The sequence below is a fragment of the Ornithodoros turicata genome, unplaced genomic scaffold (assembly GCF_037126465.1).
Source record: "Ornithodoros turicata isolate Travis unplaced genomic scaffold, ASM3712646v1 Chromosome88, whole genome shotgun sequence".
Lineage (NCBI taxonomy): Eukaryota > Metazoa > Arthropoda > Arachnida > Ixodida > Argasidae > Ornithodoros > Ornithodoros turicata.
In genome coordinates this window covers 298958-309193 of record NW_026999396.1, presented here as the reverse complement: position 1 = coordinate 309193, position 10236 = coordinate 298958, and the positions used below count along the sequence as shown (strand labels likewise).

Sequence of the window (10236 nt, the reverse complement as noted above, 5' to 3'; positions counted from 1 at the left end):
CGTTATCGAAAATCGTGACCGTCAGAAAATCGATTTGCTTCATGTCAACACATCATGCTGCGGTATAATCAGCAATAATCATCCGAACTCGTATTACAAGAAGGGATTGAGGAATCGTTAACACAGATGCTTCAACGGGGAGAAACGCACATCCGAGAAAAACGAGCACAAAAAGAGTCTCACCTGGTGGACAATGGGCGTACGCACACGAATTTGTAGCGCGGAGAAAGCTTGGAGAATCACAACTGTTCAAGCAGCGTCGTCCGCGTGCCTTGCCCACATATCGTGCGACGTTATCTCGTTCGATGCCATCTCTTCCTGTGATAAGTTTGACACAAATGGAATATGAAATTAAAAAAAAACAAAACTACAGACACCCAGCGCAAAATGTGACAACTTACATTTGCTAGACCGTGCATGATGTGAGACCGTGAGACGCCAGAAGCCATAGTGACCGCTAACGAAGCGAAAGAAATGACGCTTTGCACACGGAACCATGCATGTGTTCTCAGAAGGCAGGGCCCGTATAACAATTTAAAAACAATAAGCCTCAATATAGGCGTAAAGAGCTAATACTCCAACGCAGAGCCTCAGTTTATCCGTCAAGACGAAATCGTAGGCGTCAGGATATAAGAGTAAATCATGTCATCCGTCCCATTTACGCATAAAACTCCGCCCTTTACGCTTACAGCGAGCGCGTTTACGGGTATAGGAATAAAACAGAGCTTGACGGATACGGCGTCTGCGATTTAGTCGAACTTTACGCCTAGGAAGGGTTAGATTGGACATAAGCGTAAATTTATCCGTTTCGTTTCTGAGAGTGTGATGTCGTGTACTATACTCCAAGAATCTGAAGAAAGAGAATTAGGTAAGGATTAGACGAATACATACTAGAATACCGCACGAGCAACTCGTGTCTAAGTACATAACAGGATCAGAGCCAAGCTTCCTCCACCATTTTATTAGCGCATATGTCATACAGTACTTACATGTGCTCCTGTGTAAATGGCAGACACCAAATATCAGAGTACTACAAACTGCTCATTAGGTACCCCACACTGCTCAGCAGTTACAGGTTGAAAAGTTTTCTCTATGTACGCGTTAAATTTGGTGAGTGTACACGGAACTGGGCAACCGCTCATAGTAACAGAAACTGGATTATCGGTCCCTTTTCTGTAGGATACTTCAATTTGACGTTCATTTTCACCGCTTAGCTTTTTAACCTCAAAGAGAACTGCAGATCCGTAAGGAGGTCGTTCCGTTAAAGAGCTATTGTTCAGGCTGATCATGACAGCGATTACATTCAGATCGTGATAAGAATACAAGTAGAGTTTCTTTTGTCTGGTGTCGCTTTTTGGGATATCCAACGAACGATCCTTCCATTGCGGGGGATTTTTTTGTCGAACCTGGTTTGAGGAAGGACTGTATCTTAAGAGAGATGTCTCTGTAATAAAAATAGTAGGTAGCCTGTGAATTCATTCGTATGCATAGTTCATATATGGAAACTTAACATAAGAGGGTTTCCGAGAATGTAACAAGACGTAGATGTAGCTCTTGGTAACTCCAAGTATCGTTCACTCACGTTCAATTACCATAATGTCTATGGGATATTCTAGAGATGGGACGAATCCGGATCCGAGGAAGGTTCTGCGAATCTCGAATCTTTTCGAATCCTTCCTTTAAAAAGAGTTTAAAAGTCGAAAAAAAAAAAACTTGTACTGAAAAGTCTTTTGAAGCAGAATATGATACATTCGTTTAACGAAAAACAAATTAAATAACAGTGCAGTTTCAGGAGCAAAATATACCCGTATGGTTCTTCTTAAACGTAATTTATTTAACGTGTTATTCCAAGACTACAATAAATACATAAGTTCTCGAGTCTGAACTATATCCGCAAAACTAAGGAACAATCAAAAACAAAACCATGTTACTTTTAAACTTGTAGTGTAAGAGTTCCTACATGAACTGTTTCAATCTAGAGCAGTGTAAACAAACAAACAAGAAAACACCCGTCGGTCAATGAGGCTGTTTCCGCGGATTCCGAAGGCACACATTTGAAAAAGAAACAAACAAACGTGGTTCGTGGATTCGAAATATTCGATTGGCCGTTTTGGGGATTCGGATTCCCGAATCTCGAATCCTTGCCCAGTATTCGCGGATTGGATTGGCACATCCCTAGTATATCCCCTATAGGACTAGTAACCCGTACTTGAGCAACATTTGTAAGGGTTAGAGGCCATATTGCCGTGAGGAGCGGAAGCGTTGTGCCGGGAAAGCTGCCAGCAATTTCCAAGCTTCACTACGGATAAGGGAAGACACGCGTAAATATCACCTATCAATATTTGCATCACCTGACCTGCGAGACTCGCTCGAGTCTCCTGCTTCCACTGTCGTTCTGCCCATCAGATGTCAGGCATGAAAACGGGTTGATCGATGCAACTATTCTACGTCGACTTCGACCCTCTTGATCTACAACGCGACCAACTAAAAATTTATGCTAGAAGCAACCTTTGCAAGGCTCTGCTGTTTGCTTCTGCCCTATATAGTATATATGGGGCCGTCTACCCAGCATACTTAGGGCTGATGGGTTTCGCCATAAGACTTCTTTCAGGATATTTGTGTTCCACGAGAACCCCGAAAAAGGAGATGGGACACAGCTTAGAAAATGGCGGCTGGCCAACACCGAGTGATTTGTGGACGTCATAAGGTTCGTTAAGGGGGAATCACTTCGCAGAAATCCATGGGCGATTTTCGTTCGCACGAGACACGTGAACGCTATAAACTATCATCATAAGATTGGTACTGGGGTGTTCTCTCAGCTTTTCTCTAGGCAATGACGTATTTTTAGAGGACAAGGTCGAGCCGTTGATCTTTAATAAATTAAAGTTTGCTGCGTCTAGAATATCTGCTGCCATCTCCATAGAGTGTCACGCACTCAAATATTTGCGAATTCGGCCTCATTTCAAATCAACGGATTGTCTTGAAATTCTACATAATGTATCATTGACGAGGTTAAAACAAGGAGAACACGGCAGTACTTCTGTTTTGAAGATGTTTTACGCCGTTTCTGAGCGATGTGCGAACATAGTTTTTCTATTGTCTTGCCAGAAGTGATTCCCCCTTAAAGTAACCGTCCAATCCAATTCGTAGCACTTCACTGTGCATTGCTCGCAGCTGAGCAGTATGTGTTCAGTGTCCTCAGGCACTCTAGGCAAACCAGTCTTTCGTTCAGCCCGTTGAATGAGATCTATCCAACGGGTCCCAACGAAAGACTGCTTCTAAGCATCTAGTCAACTCTCGACCGGTGTTACACATGCTGCCCTAGTTGACGCGTTCGCGTGCTGCCCCCTAGCGGGCGGGGCAGTATGTTTAACATCCTCTGGCACTAACTTCCTGTTCCTCCTTTTTTTTCCGATGCAGAGCGTCCGCTCGAAACGCCAAGTATAGTTCCCCCCCCCCCCATTTTAAGCACGCCAGTCCCGGTTTTTACTCCTATCCATGAAATCGAGAAGCCACGGCGTATGCTAACCCTCTATCTCTCCCTCCTTCCCGCTGTTCTCTGCTCATCTCCCTATACTTCTGTCCACCGCATATAGCCAGCCTTGTCACTGACACGAAATAAAAAAAGAAGTATGGTAGCCGTTCACCATTTTCTCCAGTTCACGTCACATTATTTCAGTTGTCGAGCCGACGCCCTGTTGGCGTTTCAAACAGTTTTCGTTTTCTCCAGAATTAGGTAGTAGTATAGCACAACAGGGAGACTTCCTTCCCAATTTAATTACAAAATTTTGTGGGACAGCTCGGTCTCCATCATTTTTTGTCCTTCTTTTTCGGTATTTTCTAAAGTATATACGGTATCGTTTCTTTGAGAAGGATAATTCCCTACAAATGGCTAACTTAATCGTCAATTAAAAATAATTTGAAAACTTGTCCGAAAACAAAAACGCACAATTTTAATGCACGTTACATTGTCCAAGACGTGCAGGAAACAGAACCATAAAGAGTAGCAAAAGATCTTACCTCAAGATCTCACCACCCATTATTGGCGAGAGGGCGGCTCCAAGCATAAGGTACAGCTGGTTGTTTAATGCTGTAAGTTTTTTTAAATGGCTCTCAAGCGCATCTGGTAGCGGGAGATTATTTTCATGTTGAACCACAAAAGCATCCACGGCGTCTAAAAGCTTTCTGGGTTCATTTGGTGAAAGACCTGTCAATTTCGCCACCAGGTTGACAGGACTGTTTTCCCCATTGCTGCCCGAGGACTGCAGTTTCGTTAGCATCGTTTTAATCATGTTGGGGCAATTAATCCTGTAAAATAACGAGAAAACAAGACCCAGATATTAAAGAGCAAATATACACGCACTTTCGTGCCTATTGAACAGTTGATAATTTCCAGTGTAAGAGCGCGAAAAATTGAAACAGAGACGAAACAGACGACAAAGCGCACTTGGAACGATGCTCTAATAGAGATCACATACAGACTATTTATCAGGGACGGGCAGTAATACCATTATTTCGTATTGTAATACTAAAGCATAATACTCTAAAAATGAGTATTATCATACTAATAGAAATACTTTTCGAAAATGTGCATTATAATATATAATACTAATACTGTGTTATAATACATTATAGTAACGAAGGAATACAGAACTTTTTTAAAAGCCCACGTACACAATATTTATTTTGCAAGTTACAGTGCCTGTTGTATGAAACAATAGATGCATTACTGATTACTTGGTTTTAACAACATATTCTAAAAAAAATTCAATCTTTCAGTGGTGGATCGTCTCTACACCCCTCCCCCACTACGCGCCACGACAAAGAACCCCCCCCCCCCTGCATATCTGCATATTTGAATATGACGTCTAAGACCAGTTCCTTTTAAGCCTAGCCAGGGTCGAAGGCAACTGCCCTTTCTGAGGTGATCCCCCCACACCAAGTGTGAGAGGAGGGCCACAATTTTCCGCATGCATACCTGAAGTAGAAGTGGGCCCTGGCGCGTACAGTAACCTTGGACACAGAGCTAGAAACACTTCTGATTGTGCCGTTCTTTCTGGGGAATTTTATCGTCACACTGACTAATCCCCAGAGGAGCACATGTTCAAAGAGTAGATGACCTAAAACGTGGGGTGTGTAGACACAGCTGACGCGATTATAATCTTGCTAGTAACGCATAGGGGGTGAGCGAACATGTCAAAATCCGAGAACTATTCCTGGAATATTATGACACTTGCAATATGTCTTTTCGCGTAATACAGATACTTTTTGGAAACCTGTATTATAATACGTAATACAAATTTAATTCTTCAGTTCGGAAAGAAATCTAACCATCAGTGTCACCAAAAACTTATTTATAGGTGAGCCATAGTCTTATAGGAAAACCAAGACCACGATGTGATGACAAAATATTCTGAAGGCACCACAATTTCGCTGCGTCAAGGGCGGTCCACGCATCTGCTTTTACGGGCTTCTGATTGCTGAACGAGTTCACGTTGCCGCTCTCGTTGACCCTGTTCACATCATTGTCTTGTAGCTTTACGAAGGGCCCGAAACTCGCCAGTTCCTTTGCGGGATGAAGTGAGGCGCTTCATGCGTTGCACGTCATCGGACGTCAGAAAACGTCATAAATTGAGCGTCGTGGAGACATCCGGTGGCTAGTGATTACTGATTGGTTCCCATGAGGATGAATTCGTTTTCTGAGCGATGATTGGCCGTTTTCAAATTTGTTCGCGGGCGCTCAAACAGGCGACAGCGCGGCGGCCGCGCTGGTTGGAACCAGCGTCCACTGAGTCGCCGGCGTCCGTTTTGGACGGCTCGTGTTGTGTAGCGGTTGGGTTGGACTGTGAGTTCTGATTTTTCCTCTTTAAAAACGCAAGCTGTATCATGTGAGTGTCCTCGAACAGTCACAGCTTCCAGGGAAGATGCCTACGCGACATTTCTGCTCTGCTTCTTGGTGTAGAAACTGTTCGAGCGTCCGAACGCCTCGTACCCGATACCTGGTCAACGACTGCCGACAGGTAAGTCATTTGTCAGTGCTTTTTGCCTTACAAACCCGCATTCACTTAGTCAATTGTGAATAAGTTGCTTAACAGTTACCATAAATCGGGACCGGAATACGCTGTGACCGAGACAGCCAGCGTTGCTTTGCAGATACGATGGTAGACTATATTTCTTTTCGTGAAACAGTATCAACTAAATATTATGATTAAATACGCGCTCACGTGGTACTGTATAAAGGTATGACGCTACTGTAAGTCTGATTCTCGGTGATTTCGCCCGACGTTGACTTAGTATCTGTTCTATACGGAGCGCCAAAGCCAAGTTTGTCAGGCTATTCGGCCTGTTGTGAAGTAGCACAATAAAAGGTATTTTTTGTACTGAGGTCGCTCATCACACCCCATGGCTGCGAGCTTCTCCCAAGCCTACCAACGTTCTTATTTTTCGCGTTCAATAGAACCTTCTTTCTATTTACATTGCAACTTTCACATGCATGGCTACATATCTGATACTAGTTTTTTTTTGTTTTTTTTTTCATCTTGCAGCCACTGAGCTCCAGTCCCCAGTAGCAGTCCTTGCCAGAGGCAGCCCAACGTTATCAGACTTCTTCAAGCAAATTCCGGAGCAATATTAACGTCATGTAGTTTTCGTTACCACAGTCATGCTGTGCAAGTCTTGCTTGAATAACCGTATGTCGCACAATAAAATACTTCATGTGAAAAAAAAAAACAACCAAGGCTCCGTCGTATTCCTGTAACTCCCACTGCATTCCGACAAACGCGCACCGAAAAAATAGTGAATGGAAGAAAAAAAGGAACAACAAAAGAAGACGGGAAGCAGAGCAGAGAGGAGGAAAGTAGTGAGAGAGAAACGGATAACACGTCATTTACGTCATTGGCGGCAAATAAAAAAATAGGGTGGCTAGTCCTCAGTGATTGGTGCAGCGCCGGAGGTCACGTGAGTTTTCAGCTACAATAGATTTCTACTACAGCTTCGCGCCCCTGGCTTTACGCTCCTCCAATGAAGGAACGCCGTTCACAGTGGGCCCCCGGGGAGTAAAGAGAAAAGCCGCAGCTACCGTGTGCTTCTCCCGCCCCTCCCGTGAGGTCTCCGTGCATGCGCTATGTCCTAGCCTCCTATTGGTCACTTCGGTTGCAGTGCTTCCGCCGAGAGAGTTGAAGCTGACACAACTCATTCTGTTCTGCTTACATACTGCAGTTACGGAAAGCGTGTCCCTGTCGCCATGGCGACGATTCGCTGTAGGCGTAAGCGCAGCCCTAACCGCAGCAGTGATTACGCAAAGATTTCTGGAAAATCTATCTTTGGGAAACCATATATCACCCAGCTTCAAATATTGTTGTGATACGCCCAAATCTTGATCATCAAATTAAATGTGTTGTTGTTTGATCCACTCAATATGTTGTGAACTCCCATGTTCAGTTTTCAGTCCACAGGCCTCTACATGATGTCCATAACATGTATGCTATAGCACAGTGTAATAAGTAGCACGTGATACATCGTATGCACAAAAGAGAGAGAAAGAAAATGAAGCCACGATGCAACGTAGGCGTACATTGAATGGCAACATTTGTGAACTTCCTTGGATGAATAGGAATAAATGCTTACGTGTACTTGTCGTTATGCTTGGGCAGGGTCATGATGGGTACTGGTTGCCAATCTCGTCCCGCAGACCTGTTCTGCTCCCAAGACCTGTGAGATAAAACTTTTAACAGATTTAATGATTTGGTGCATTTTGAAAAGGTGGCGTCATGCCTCTACTTTAGACGTCAAGTGAGACAATCTTTTATTTTTACCCGAGAGACGCGCAGCGATTATTTTTTGTCAGGCAGGGTCCACGAGGCTGCGGCCTTGCGCGCCCCACCTACGAGCACGCGACCTTCAACCTCTTCTTTGCTACAGGTCTCCCGCTGACGGAGAAATGAATGACCACCCTGCGCGAGCTTGTTGTAGTGTCCCCAGAGCATCGCTTTACGTTTACCCAATGGTCTCCCAGTTCCGTCAGGCTCATTCAAACCGTGGGAGAGTACATGAGTTGCTTGTGTGCCCTTGACGAGAAGCCCCAGTCCTCGAACATACCGACAAAGGAGTGAGAAGAAACGATGCGCTTCGTAAAGATCTTTATCCAGTGGAAACATCGCAGCTTTTGTTTCAGGTTGCCACCAGTCCCCCAAGCAGTGTGAAAGTCACATCCTTTCCATTGGTAAAAGAACGTTGTGGAAGTTTCGGAAAACGTAAAATGTGCCCATTGCGAGACCCCTGCAGGTGATGGATGCAACCATTGGATTAGCATCATCCGATAGGTTTAGATATGACCTTTCATATGATGTAAAGTGACTGGGTTCAAGCGCATGGATGCCAAAAGGATTACTGAAGACCACACCGAGGGTTTAAGGTACCTACGGCTACTGGAAACGAGGGATTTTAGTTGTGCGTTGTTCTGTCGGAAATTTTGATACCCACGGTTGCACTGACACAGCTCGTGGAGGGCGAACGTGTTATACTTGAGAGCAGCAACATACTGTCATCACAGCTGTATTACGGGCTTTGTATATAGTACTCGTCGTGGTTCCGAAATAACGCTACGGGGCATAAAACTAATTAAAGGTAGCATGGATGCTTCGGAACTATCACTTATTCCGCTCAAGCTTGGAGACGGCTGCAACCAGGCGGCCACAAATTTGTATTCTCACGTGTTGTAACTTTCTGTCCCGTGTGGCCGTAGTTCTGCATTCCTAATATTAACTCGCACGACAGCCAAAAAGCGTGCGTATGGGCATTGCCTCAAGCACATGTGCGGAAGAATAGTGAATATGCGCACGTGCATACGCACACGTCGTGCGTGCGACTCCCATGAAAGTGCGTAATAGCAAGTTCAAGGCGCCTACGAAAGTATTGACCTGCGTCTTCAAAGGAAAAAATAAACATACGTACCATAAGTGCAAAATAAGTACAGAATGCAACATCTGGGCAATAAATTACAAAGCAAAGACTACAAAGCAAAGCGCGCACGTAAACATACGAGGAGCGCCTTTGTGTGGAAAAATCGCTCCACGGAAACGTAGCACAGCGTCTCAATCAAAAAGAGAAAAGATACCTACCTTACCAGCAGCGCAAAGTACAGGCATAATTCTGCCCCTGTGAAATTAATCGTGAAAAATATTCTGGCGTTTTAGAAATAATTAAGATCAAACATGCAAAATTTTCGCGTACCACTCGTGGTTTTGCAATACTAGGCGGACGAAAAATGCGCTTGAACCTAGTCACTTTACATCACGTGAAAGGTCCTGTAAAGCTTTCGGATGATACTAATCCAATAGTGGCAGCTATCATCTGCAGGGGTCTCGCAATGGGCACATTTTACGTTTTTCGAAACTTCCACAACGTTCTCTTACCAATGAAAAGGATGTGAATTTCACACTGCCCGGGCGACTGGCGGCAACCTGAACCAAAAGCTACGATGTTACCATTGGATAAAGATCTTCGCGAAGCGCTTCATTTCTTCTCACTACTTTGTCGGTATGTTCGCGGACTGGGGCTTCTCGTCAAGGGCGCACAGACAGCTCATGTACTCTCCCACGGTTTGAATGAGCCTGACGGAACTGGGATACCATTGGGTAAACGTAAAGTAATGCTCTGGGGATACTACAACAAGCTCACGAAGTGCGGTCATTCATTTCTTCGTCAGCGGGAGACCTGTTGCAAAGAAGAGGTTGAAGGTTGCGTGCTCGTACGTGGGGCGTGCAGGCTCGTGGACCATGCCTGACCAAAAAAATCACTGCGTGTCTCTCAGGTAAAAATAAAAGATTGTCTCACTTGTGGTGTAAAGTAGGGACATGACATTACCTTTTCAAAAATAATCAAGGAAATCGAAGATGGCATTTTTGAGAAAATTGAGATGCAACATTGGCAATTTTCGCCTACCATGTGCGATTCTCAAGCTAATAACACAGAAAACGCTGGACTGATAAAAATGAATTTTATACAGCACGAAAGTTCTTTCAACGTCCTATCGAATTGCACTAAGCTCGATGTCCTCAGACGTTCCGTCATGAAGCAAATTGTTAACAAAGTTCGGCCTTTTTGAACGTTTACGCCAAGTTTGGCATTTTTTAACAGAAAATCTGTGGTCCTCAGAATTCTGTGGGTGGCTGTCGAGAGTGTCTATGGTGCAGCCTACAACGACAAAAAACATCCAGTTCCTAGGCAAAAAATCAG

The 10236-nt window shown here is 44.3% G+C and overlaps 1 long non-coding RNA gene across 1 annotated transcript; it reads right to left on the bottom strand.

The window, feature by feature from the left end:
- Nucleotides 1-963: 963 nt before the first annotated feature.
- Nucleotides 964-7688, bottom strand: LOC135374643 (uncharacterized). The gene is made up of 3 exons (XR_010417040.1): nucleotides 7627-7688; nucleotides 4021-4308; nucleotides 964-1444 (listed from the first exon to the last, which is right to left on the bottom strand). It is a non-coding gene; the product is annotated as an uncharacterized LOC135374643 (long non-coding RNA).
- Between the last annotated feature and the right edge of the window lie 2548 nt (nucleotides 7689-10236).